At 37.6% G+C, this 12,167-nt stretch overlaps 1 long non-coding RNA gene across 1 annotated transcript in view; it reads right to left on the bottom strand.

The window, feature by feature from the left end:
- Positions 1–1,872: 1,872 nt before the first annotated feature.
- The window catches only part of LOC148127992 (uncharacterized), a 75,351-nt gene continuing 65,056 nt past the window's right edge, over positions 1,873–12,167 (bottom strand). The window contains exons 2-3 of the long non-coding RNA XR_015741280.1: positions 6,686–6,779; positions 1,873–2,074 (exon numbers count right to left, since the gene is read on the bottom strand). This is a non-coding gene — a long non-coding RNA (uncharacterized LOC148127992). The remainder of the gene's footprint in view (positions 2,075–6,685; positions 6,780–12,167) is intronic.

Raw genomic sequence — 12,167 nt, 5'->3', positions numbered from 1 at the left:
AATTTCATCCATCTTGTTAGCCAGTGAGCATAAATTAGTCAGAAAGATTGAAGGGAGAGGAGTTTTTTTCTCCCCATTCCTTAGTCTGTTTAAAATTCCCACTCGTTTACCTCGTCTCCTCTTCCGGCGTGGTCGCTTCTTTGCTTTCTTTGTTGTAATCCATAGCACCAGGGAATTGGCTAGAATCTCCTCCACATTTGCAAAGACAGGTGGGGGTGGGGAATCAGAAAGCTGCTCCTTAAGGAAACGTTGCCTAATTCTTAGCAGATCCGTAGTGAATTGCAGATAATAATAAGGAATAAAGAAACCATTAGAGAGCATTTCACCGAGGCAGCTGTCGTCAATGCCATCTTGGCTAGCCATGCTGATGTGAGATGTGGGACTGGCCATGACCAGTAACATTAGTGGGGATATCAAAAGAAAAAGTGATTGGCTACTTCTCACTGAACAAGGAGCCAACATGAGCTAGGAAAGTTTGAAAAGGGTAAGAAGTTGAAGCCAAAGCTTTTGAGAAAAAGTAATAAATCAGAATACTGACCCTTTCTACAGTATGGTTCCTTTTTCTGTGCATTAGAGAGAACTGACTTAACTGACCTTTTTTCAGTTATTCTCATGTAGTTTGGAAGCAAGCTCTGTCAAAAAGAATCTAATGAAAAATTAAACATTGGAGGAATGCTCATTAATGAGTTGGATATTCCTATTGTTTTATCATTTTTAGGGAACAAAGAGCTCAATTACCAATGAAGGACTGAATTATATTTTCATCAGTTTTTGATCACCTAAATCACAAGTGAAATTATAAATGTAAGAGTTCTTTCTTTGGGACTTTTCCACATGAGAAAATACAGAAATTAAGAAGGCTGCTGACTGATGAAGAAAACCAAAACCAAAAATAAAAACACCCACCACGCTTTCTGACAATGCAGAATAATGAAATAACAGAAAAAAAAATCATCACCAAAATATTTTTTTTATTTTTAAACCATCCTGAAAATGAAATAGAAAACAGAAATCTCTTTCTCATTATGACCATTGGGGGGCATGATGGACAGACGGACAGGACAATTCAAGAAACTGCAGGACAGACCTTGGCAAAGTACAATAATGAACTTTTCAACTGTAAATAAACAACAAATAAAAGTCCATGTAAATAAAGATCCCAATTTCTTTTCTTATCTTCATAGTTCCAGTTTGTTCATCCTTATGTACCCAATAGTCCATCAACATGCATTCTACCTTGTAAACAAATTTAATATCTGGAAATCAATTAAAAAGACTTATTCAGGTTTCAAAAGTACATTTTCTTCTATTTCCTGTTACATATAGGGCTGACAAAATAATATTTTAAGCTAAAGAAACAAGATATTAGCAGGACAGAACGAGTATAAAACACAAATAAATAGTATTTTTTTTTTCTTAACCTTCTGGCTTTGTTTCAGTCTGTGAATTAATTATGACTGTTACAAAAAAATGCCATGGAGGGAATGCAGGAAAACTAGACTGTGCTAGATAAGAAGAAGAAGAAGAAGAAGAGAAAATGATTGTGCCCAAAAGGTCAGCTATAATAACATTCATTGAAGTAAGTAAAACAAAACATGTCAAGTATTGTTAAGTGGTACAACTTTCGTGAAATACATTCAGCTTTATACTATAGGAATATAGCAGAGGGCATTTAGCCAGGGAGTCTTTTATTTACTATTAAGATGAAAAATGGCTTTCAACGTGTTTCCAAGCTGTTGCTTTGACCAAAGTATGTGCTGTTGTATTTCCCCTGAGCACCATTCCACATGAACAAAAATTCTTTGTAAGTTACATGATGTCCTCTACTTGAAATAATGGAAGTTAACAGAGAAGATATGACTCACACGGATGAAGAAGGATGAAGGCATTAGAAGATATTTCATGCTTTCTTTTGTCTGTCTGTCGGTGTTTGATAGATCATCAGTGGCATGGTTTTGCGGTCTTGGTTTGTTCTGCCTAATCATTGCTGCATTCCTCAGATGCCACATTGGATGTTGGCTGGAAGCCACTGTGACCATGAAAATCGATGCTTACCAAGAAATAAGGTGACTGCCTTTGCAAAAGGAATAAATAAAGAGAAGAAAATGGAATAACATGATGAATTTTAAACTAAGCTAAGGAACGCTACATGAAAGAGTAAAGGTCATTTCCAAATGTAACTTCAGAGTGTATTTTGGCTCCCAGCCAGTGAAAAGGACACAGAGACCCCTATAATCAAGCAGCTTTAAATAAGTTTTCCTCTATAGACCAGAGTGCCATTCCTTTTCTTGATGGGCAAATAAACACACAGTATAGGATAGTTTCTAGACCCAGATTATCACTTTGAAAATCTGACAGTGACATCTTAGTAGCAATGGTATCCTGCATGTACCTCCTAAAACATGGTGCAGTGGTTTCTATAGAAGTCATGCAGAATTTTTTGGGGGACAAATGTTAATATGGACTATGATAAGCCCATGCAAAAGAAAAATTAAATCAACAATGAGAAACTGTTACATATCAGCCCTCAGCAACTCAATAATATCAAGAATCATATTTCGGGTGGAAAAAAAAAATCTGTGATGAATCAGACATTATACCTGTTATCATAAATAAAATTCAGAATGAAGAGAAGGGTCTTACTAACACACCAACCCAGTTTAGAGGAGAGGGGACAGATCCCAAATAAAGAAAGCAAAGATAACATTTATTCCTGGATAAATGTTGAAGTCAACAGGGGGGAGAGAAAAGGACCAGCAGTTGGAAATGGTGGTTGCAAAAAAAAAAAAAAAAAAACCTGAGAGCCAGTTTGATGTAGTGGTAAAGGCATCAAGCTAGAAACTAGGAGACTATGAATTCTAGTTCCATTTTGAGCACAAAGCCACTCGGGCTTGTCATTCTCTTAAGTTGTTGGAACTGACAATAGCATACTACTTCTGAAAACATTGCCCAGAAAACTATAAGGACTTGTCCAGGCAGTTACCAGGAGTCAGTGCTGACTTGAAGGCATAAGGCCAAAATAAAAATAAATAAAAAGAAGCATTCCAAATTTTTCATCTCTGCCTTTTTGTTGCCATCCAACATTTTTCACCCACCAACAAATTCTGTGTGTCCTGACACTTTCAAAGAATAAGCCAAAGAGGCCGGGGGGGGAGGGGGGACGGGACTGTAAATGAAGCTTAGAAAGAAATACTTATACTACCTAAGTTTTCCTGGATTTTTTTTTTAATGCTGTTTTTCACTGTAGGTTCATCCAAGTTTTTATTTTTATTCTATAAACAATTCTGGGAACAGGCAGGTAAACAGACACCATAACATCAGGGTGGTATTCAAATTTTTTAACAACCGGTTCTGTGGGCATGGCTTAAGTGGTGGGCGTGGTTTGGTGGTCATGTGACTGGGTGGACATGCCTTAGTGGTCATGTTATTGGCTGGGTGTGGCCAACTCAATATCATTCACATCGAGGCACGCATCTCCTTGCCTGGTCTCTCATGACTGTGGGGATGCTGCAACAGTCGTAAGCGTGAAAAATGGTCATAAGTCACTTTTTTTCAGTGCCATTGTAACTTTGAATGGTCACTCCACACAAGCAAAGTACCAGCAAAGGAGGGGAAAAAACTCCAGAGAAGTTCCAGAGACAGGAAGTCTAGTCCTGCCAAGAATGTAATAAGGTTAACGGAGAGGCAGTTTCTATAAGCAATACCAGAATGTTTCCTTCCTGCCTTCCTTACAGGATTAGGCCAGTAATTTCTTCTAACAACCGGTTTTCCGAACAGCTTAGAATGTTAACAACTGGTTCTAGCGAATAAGTGCGAACTGGTAGATTCCCACCCCTGCATAATATGTTTTCTATCTCTGGGGATTGTTACAGTTGGAAGCATGGCAAGATACTGATGGAGGGGGCATCAAAGATCAAAGAAATGAACACAAATCTATGGTGCAATGAAGGTAACAATGCATCCATGTTCCATATTTTGTGTAGCTTCTAAACATGGCCTGATATTTCTCAGTCATCTTCAGTGCGTCAGTGGCTATTTCTCTTCCAAAACAGAATCCTTTGTTGTGTTTTAATTAATTTAAAAAGTTTAAAATTAATTTTTTATGGCCTTTGTGATAATCCCCCTAGATCAGGTTTTTATTTTTTTGTCCATATTAATGGAGAACACATTCCCAGTAAGATTTAATTTCAAACTTTTCATAATTATGGCTAAAATTAAATCTTACTGTGGGCTGTATTACACATGAGAAGGAATGAAAGCTAGCCTAGGAGGATTATCAAGCGGGACCCTCATCTGATTTATTTTAAACTTTAGTAATTAATTAAAATCTTGGGATAGTGATCTTGTTTGGAGGTGAAAGGGTCCTCATTAACAAAAAGACCCACAAAGTATTCACACTGTTTGGAGAGCTTGCTGAGATGTGAAGTACACTTTAAAAGACCTTTAGAAATCACACAAAAAGCAGAGCTGGTTATTAGTTTCTTTATCCCTAGCAGAAAAATGTAATATTATAATTAAGGTTTGTTGCATATACCTGCATATCTAGAATTTTGTTTTATTATGCACAACTCTCTTCCTGCTTCAACCTGAAGTTCCAAATGTTCTTGAAAAGAGAACATCCATAAGAACCTGTCATTAAATCTACTGAATTCCTTCTTTATCCATTATGTTTTGCTGTCCCCTATTCTGCCTTTGATGGATTATTTTATGGATAGTTCCAATACTTGCAGTGTAGCTATATTATTTCCCTTTGTATTTTATCATTCAGCATAAAGCGAATAATAGCCTTATTGTCCCATTGGTTAATCAGTTAAGTAGAAAGGACAGATTTATTTTTTTAGGACTTTGCCAATATAATCCTCTTTGTGCATCTACATTTCTACAAGGTTCAGTGGGTATTTCTAGAGTAGACCAAAGTCTCATATCCTTGCACAATATTTCTGAGATTGTATTTGTCATATTCTCTGATTTGCTGTTTTATTCTCCATCTGAACATCTCTGGTAAAATTGATTTTGTTTATTTCATCTGAATAAGAAGCTCAATATTCAGCTTAATATGACATGATATAGTGAGAGATCTATCATATGCAAAATATTGCTGGTCCATTTAAAAGAATTACAAGAACCATAATGTGGTTTGAATATCACTTTAGAAGAAATGTGGTGGTAATTTTAGAATTAGTAGAAACTCATAGGAATCCAGCCACACAAGCAATCCAAATTATTACCCAGAAGTCTTTTTGAGGATTCCAAGGACCCATTGGAATAGGACTAAAACATTCCATCATCACCATCATCATCATGTTATTGATTTCTACACAACCTTTTCTATCCCAGAGAACTCTCAAGGCACCCCAGAATTTCTCAGTGTGTCAGAAGGCTAAACTAGACTGCATTATTTTGCTGCCTGAGATAGAACAATAAAGAACATTCCCATGCTGCCACCCTTTAAATCAAGGGGTTTTTTTTAAGACATGAGGTGGGGACTGCACAAGATCACCATATCTGGAAATAAAAATGGAATATTGCATATAATCATTGCCTGAATTATAATCACTGAAAAATGTGTAACCATATACTGTATTAATCAAGGCTACCCAACACCATCCTTTACTGATTCCTGCGGTGCTTCTATATGAACCACGAAGATTTATCTCCTTTGTCTGCCAAATAAGAATATTCCATTTATCTGCTATGTGCTGAAAGAGTGGTATAAGACATGCATTTTTGGCGATATAGCCCTCTTACTTACATTTTGGCAGTGAGGAACAGTCCTAGGAAGTGACTGCTTCCCACAGTTTCAAATAAATGGCCAGGGACTGCTGTACATTTTTTAAGCATATGGCTCTGCTTTTCAAACTTTCATACAATTGACAACTATGATCATTGGCTTTTTAAAAAACTCTGAGATCCATTTCAAAAATAAATTTTGATGAATGTTTACATTGTTTAAACTAATAACATAGTATCTGGGAGGAGGAGGGGGAGGAGGAGGAGGAGGGAGGGAAAGAGGAAGGGGAAGGGGAAGGGGAAGGGGAAGGGAAGGGAAGAAGAAGAAGGGAAGGAAGGAAGAAGAAGAAGAAGAAGAAGAAGAAGAAGAAGAAGAAGAAGAAGAAGAAGAAGAAGAAGAAGAAGAAGAAGAAGAAGAAGAAGAAGAAGAAGAAGAAGAAGAAGAAGAAGAAGAAGAAGAAAAAATAATTGAATATTTCTGGCATATATTTTATTAAGCCTTTTAGTCCTTTTACAACACAGGAAATACCAATTAACATATAATTTAGCAGAACAAAATATTATCCTATTTCAACCAGTACTCAGTTTCTTGAAGTTTATTCAAGCATAAATAACCATTTAATGTAATTTAACTACACTGAGGTATCCATTACATTAATATCATATATCCATCAGGAAATTAGAGTTTTGTCTGTATGAATTTTGTATTACAAGAAACTCTTATGTTTTTTTTTAAATTTTGCACTTTATGGTGGGTAATTTAAGTTTGAAAGTGGCTCAGGCAGCTTCCGACTTGCTCTCTTCTGCAGTGTATTATGACTAACAAATTGTCACTAAAGTTAAAAGATCATGAAGACATGATTTATTAAGCAGCCCCATATAGATAGTTTCCAGTAGAACATTAACATTTCTAATTAAAGGATTAAGCAACAAAGGTTGAAAAAGCTTTAGATACCTCACATGTTTCGCATCCAGTTCTCTCAATGGTTATGGTCTGAAAGCTTGAAAATTTATGCACTGTGGATAGGTCAAACCGAAGCATCACTAAGCTGATAAGAAAAAAAATGAAACAAATTACACAATTATAGCTTTGTGGGACATCATTCTCCAGACTGCTTCATTTGTATTTCTATTCATATTTGTCATTAATAATAACAATAGTACAGCACTTCAACTTATATACCGCTTTACAGTGCTTTACAACCCTCTCTAAGTGGTTTACAGAGTCAGCCTCTATTGCCCCCAACAATCTGGGTCCTTGTTTTACCCACCTCAGAAGGATGGAAGGCTGAGTCCACCTTGAGCCTGGTGGGATTTGAACTGCCAAATTGCAGACAGCAGAAGTAGTTTGCAGTACTGCACTCTAACCACTGTGCCCCCAAGGCTCATAATAATATATTTTCAGTCTGAGGAGTAAACTGGTATTCATCTCTTTTCTTTAAAGGGTATTATGAAGTGCTGCCAATGACATGACTTTATCCGATATCCCACTGCCAGACTCCACTATATGCTTTCCAATAGCAATATTAACATAACTAGAGGACCTGAAAGGTTTCCGCACTCCAATATATTGCCTACATGTAAAGTCTCTTCTATTATTTATTTGTTTATTTATTTATTTAGCTTATGGCATATCACACGTGGATTTGCAATATATATTAACATTTCCCCTAGATTAAAAAAAAACCACAATAAAAAATATGAATGTTAAAAAGATCTATATTCACATACTAATGTCATCATAATTCTGTAAATCCCCACTCTACATATTTTAGCCTTGAATTAAGTGTTGATAATGCCATTTTACAACCTTTTTTGAGGGAGAATATAATAATCCCACTTATTTATTTACATTATATTACAGAAGCATCAGTAAATGCCTCAGATAATAGCCAGATGCACAAAGAACTGCTGAGACTGGAATACACTGGAGCTAAGGATGGCCCCCATCTGCTGCATTATACCCCATTCCACCACCTATTTTTTTTTCCACTTAGAGGCCCATTTCTCCTTTTCCTACTGCCTGCTTCTTTTCTACTTGCCATTAACAAGGCTCTACCTTTTCATTATTTACTACGCTGTCTATAATGTCTACAAAATATGGAATGAACTTAAGTAAATGCTGTTTAACCGCTTGGGGACAAAGGTGAATATTGTCCCTTGGAAATATCAGTTGGATTTGCTTGCTACCTTCCTTCCTGGTGATATCTCCACAAACATTTCTGGGAACTGTGTTGGTGGCTGCAAGACATTCTGAAGCTTCTGGTGACCAAGTCTCCTCAGTATCAGCTATACGCATGCAATTATGTCATGAAAAAGCATGAAAAGCTGTGTTATACTGACTCAAATCAAAGATCTATCTGCCTTAATATTGTTGATGTTGGAGGGAGGAACTTCCTGTTTCTTCAAGCAGGAGTTCCTAGCTTTCTCTGGAAATACTAGGGGATTAACCTGGCTTTTGCTGCATGCAAAGCAAATGTTTAACTACTGAGTTGTTGCAGTTCTATTAATTCCATTGCATAGCTTCTTATTGAACCAGTGAGATAATTCTACATGATAAATAAGCCCAATTGGTTTCTTCGTATTCTTAGTCCAGAAGAAGAAAATCCATCCACATTTGTTAAGTGGTACATGAAACAACTGAGAAATAAAAGAGGAGAGGAGAGGACACTCGCCCATTTCTGGAGGAGGACAACTGTGTTTCTATGACTAAGTCCTATGTATTCTTAAACAGTCTAGATTTCTGTCTTCCAGTTGGGTTTGACTATTGGTGTAATTTCCATTCAGAAAGAATGAAGAGACTGCTACTTCGTAGCAATCAAATAATTACGACTTCCTTTCAGAATGCCTTTGCCTACTGAATTGCAGATAGTCAATTTGTGGGTGGGTGACTGACTAGTAAGCACACATACCTTGTAGACTTTTCCTCACCAGCCAGCCAGGGTTTGACTTATGCAATGAGTGCATATTTCACCCATATATTTTTAACCAAAGTCTTCAAGAGCATTGAGTATTCTAGAAACACCATCTGAATGTGGGTTCTAACTCCCTTATCTTTGCTGCCTTTAAACTGGCAAAGGAAAGCAAGGAGAAAAGAGACAAGCTATCCTTCACACTATGGTAGCAACTCGTAAAACATTCCTGGGCTGCTATCGAGTTGCCATCGGCAGGAGCGGGGAGAGCGGGTGCAGCAGCATGGCAGCCACAGTCAGAGGCGTATTCCACACATGCCTTTCTCAAGGCTGTATCCCAGAGGCATGATCTCTACAGCCTGCGAAGGTGCACCATTGGAGAATGTGATTTATGACACACCCTGGGGGAAGGGGGGAAACAGGGTCATAGTTGAGCCGTAAATTACATGGGGCAGAGCTGACTTCACCTGGGTACGTGCCAACGTGTTGCTCCTAATAAGTAACTGTATTTATTTTGACAATTGGGTTGAGGCTCATGGTTTAATTAGGGCATTCATTGGAACCCTGACGTGTGGTTTATTTAGGTATCACAGTGTCAGGGAATTTAGACGGAAGAAAGGGATAGCAAGCTCTACTGGGCACATGGAAAAAATAGTCTATCTTGCCAGTGTGATACCATATGATCACTAGGCATCAATTTTTGACTCAGGGGGCAGAACATCTCCCCCCTCCCAATGTGTGAGAGTCAAAATCATGGAAGAAGGCCAACTTTTCTCACCCTACAAGAGAATGACCCATTCTGAGGATTAGTATATCTTTGCTTGCTTCCAAATAGCGTATAACACTTTGTTGCATTCCCAGACCATAACAGAGGTTAGAATGTCACTGATTCCTTTCAGTTGTTTCTCCTTATTCAGTTCTTATTTTCAGTGCACAGCATTTGTGGGGGGGAAAGCAAAGTCCCACATAGTATTAGCAGATTTCAGTACAAAATCACTTTTCTTAGGGGCATTGTTTAGCCATTCCGTTCACATAAACAGGATGGGAACTATAGAGTCAATGAGAAAAGGGTGCGCATTAAGTTTCTTTTTACTGACAGGTTCAGTGGAGAATTAAAAAAAACTGTCATATTGTTGAGACGTATTCCTTGGCTGTGCCTTTTGGCAGAAGGATCTAATTAGAGGAGTCCAAAACTGCTTTTTCTGCAAGTCTTTTCAATATTTTCATTCTGTTTATTTGTCCAGCAGGCTTTCTTCTTATTAAAATTTGCCTTTTGGAGAAAATAAATATATAGGTCATATTTCTGTTTAGAAGTTCAAAAGTGTCATTTTCTCAGAGGAAGGTGGCACCAAAGGATTGCTGTTGGATGAGTAATTTACTCAATTCTAAACAGGAATGAGCACATGAATCCCACTCCTCACCCGTGCAAATCTCTGTAAGGGTTAAGTCCAATAATATTCATACGTTTTTTTTTGCCAAGAGGTACATCATTTGTCACATCTGTCATTAAAGTGATGGATGGTTTTATTATCTTAGTTAAATATTGTCTTTCAATTGTGGGTTTATTTTGAAAGAAACTCGTCTTCCTCAAGCAACTTTTCAACTGTTTTTTTCTTGACATCAATTTCACCTCATACACTGTTCTGTTTACAACTTCTAACACCCATTCACAGGAGTTTTCTTCACCTGTGATTAAAGATAAGTCTCTTGGTTTAGACATGACCACTTTTTCCAACACTACTTAAATTATTTTCTGGTAGTTTGGATGGATGGAACCACTGAGAATCTCCTACTCACTACACGGTGTTCTTATCTGAATAGCAAAGTTAAATAGGGGATTAAGTCCAAATCCTGTTTCCATTGGTAGAAGTATTTTTTTGAGACTCATGAACAAGACAAAGGTAATAGCTGGTTTGGTCTAGTGACTGAAGCACCAGGCTAGAAACCAGGATCTGTGAGTTCTAGTCCTGCTTTCAGCACAAAAGCTGACTGGGTGACTTTGGGCGAGTCATTATTTCTCTATTTACAACATCAGGTTTGGGAGACACAAGCCAATAGGTCCACTCTGTCAGAACAAATGGATCAGTTCTTGGTTGGATTAAAAACAAAACAACAGCAACAAATTTTCTGTGGGAATTTTCTGTGGGAAAATGCCAGGAAGAAAAAATGAACAAGACTGGGTGATTCTAATAGTTTCTCTCTTTGTATGTAGCTTCTGGTGTCATTTTCTCATACTATTTCTAACTTTCTGTTGCATTGTGGGTGTCTGCATGTGAACATATGAATTTCTGAGGAAAAACCACTTTCCATTGTGCCAGAGGAATTTTTCTGCTTTATGGTTTTTATACTAAATGTTTCAAACCATTGTATTACCTCTGCTATCTCATAATGTTAATAAATACCAGAAAACGGACACAATAAAGTAGGGGTGTCAAACTGGCGGCCCATGGGCCAGATGTGTCATGCATAGGCCATGTCCACCCCAGCTCCGCAAAGGAGAAAAACATCATGAAACATCATGTGACGGTAATGTGATGCCATGACTTTGACACCTGTGCGATAAAGCCATTGTTTGAAACCATGAGAATTTGAAACGCAAACACACAGATGAAAGATGCTGATAACCTGAATGGGAGGAAGTATTATGGTATATCCAGGAGTTTAAAACTAATCAGCTCCTTTCCTTGTGAGCTACTTTCCTTGTGAGCTACTTTCCATGACAAATGACAAGAAGCAGCCTTACGAAATTTCAGGCTGAAGCCATTTTTACCACTAATGCAATTGAGACATAATACGTGCCTTTTGTCAACCACATTTATTGGTAATCTCGTTCTCTCCCCCTAATGAGACCAGGGTTAGGAAATGCATTCAGATCACCATGCCCCAGGTCACAGGAGAGACACAAAATGCGGTGATGCAGATGTACTTAATCTTAGAAGGATGGCAGATGTATCATTGCTTGGGCAACAGAAACAGCATCAGCTGTTGGACAAACCCTAGATGTTTCTGACCTCTCAGCATGCAGCCCACAGTTCACTCAAGTAGCTAACTCTGCAGTCTGTGGGAGAATACAGAAGCAAGTCAGTGATTTTACTAGCTTTAGGATGGAGACAGTCTTACCATGTCTTACCTCGTTTGATCACCTGATCATGGGGATGCGGTCATAAGTATTAAAAACAGTCTTGGGACACTTTTTTTCAACGCTGTTGTGACTTTGAATTGTCACTAAATGACTACCTAAATTAAATTAAAAAGAATCTGTTACTTACAATAACACTCTCAACTGATTTGGTCATTCTTCAAAAGATATTGGCAGATTGGTTCATCAAAATGACTTCTTAGTGGATTGTAGTTTCATTTTTAATCCTAAACATGGGTTAGAGCCATTATTCCTTGGCTAAACCTAAATTTTACTATTTGCTTTCAGCCTTTATAGTAGTAGCTAAAATTATGTGAACTTCATGGGTAAATTGATGTTTGGATTACTGGAAGTAAAGTTCTCCTACAGGGTGTGTGTGTGTGTGT

Source organism: Pseudonaja textilis, chromosome 1 (genome assembly GCF_049901715.1).
Source record: "Pseudonaja textilis isolate UNSWEBS1 chromosome 1, rPseTex1.2, whole genome shotgun sequence".
NCBI lineage: Eukaryota > Metazoa > Chordata > Lepidosauria > Squamata > Elapidae > Pseudonaja > Pseudonaja textilis.
The sequence above is the reverse complement of the archived record's forward strand: the minus strand, read 5'-3'. Positions and strand labels throughout refer to the sequence as shown.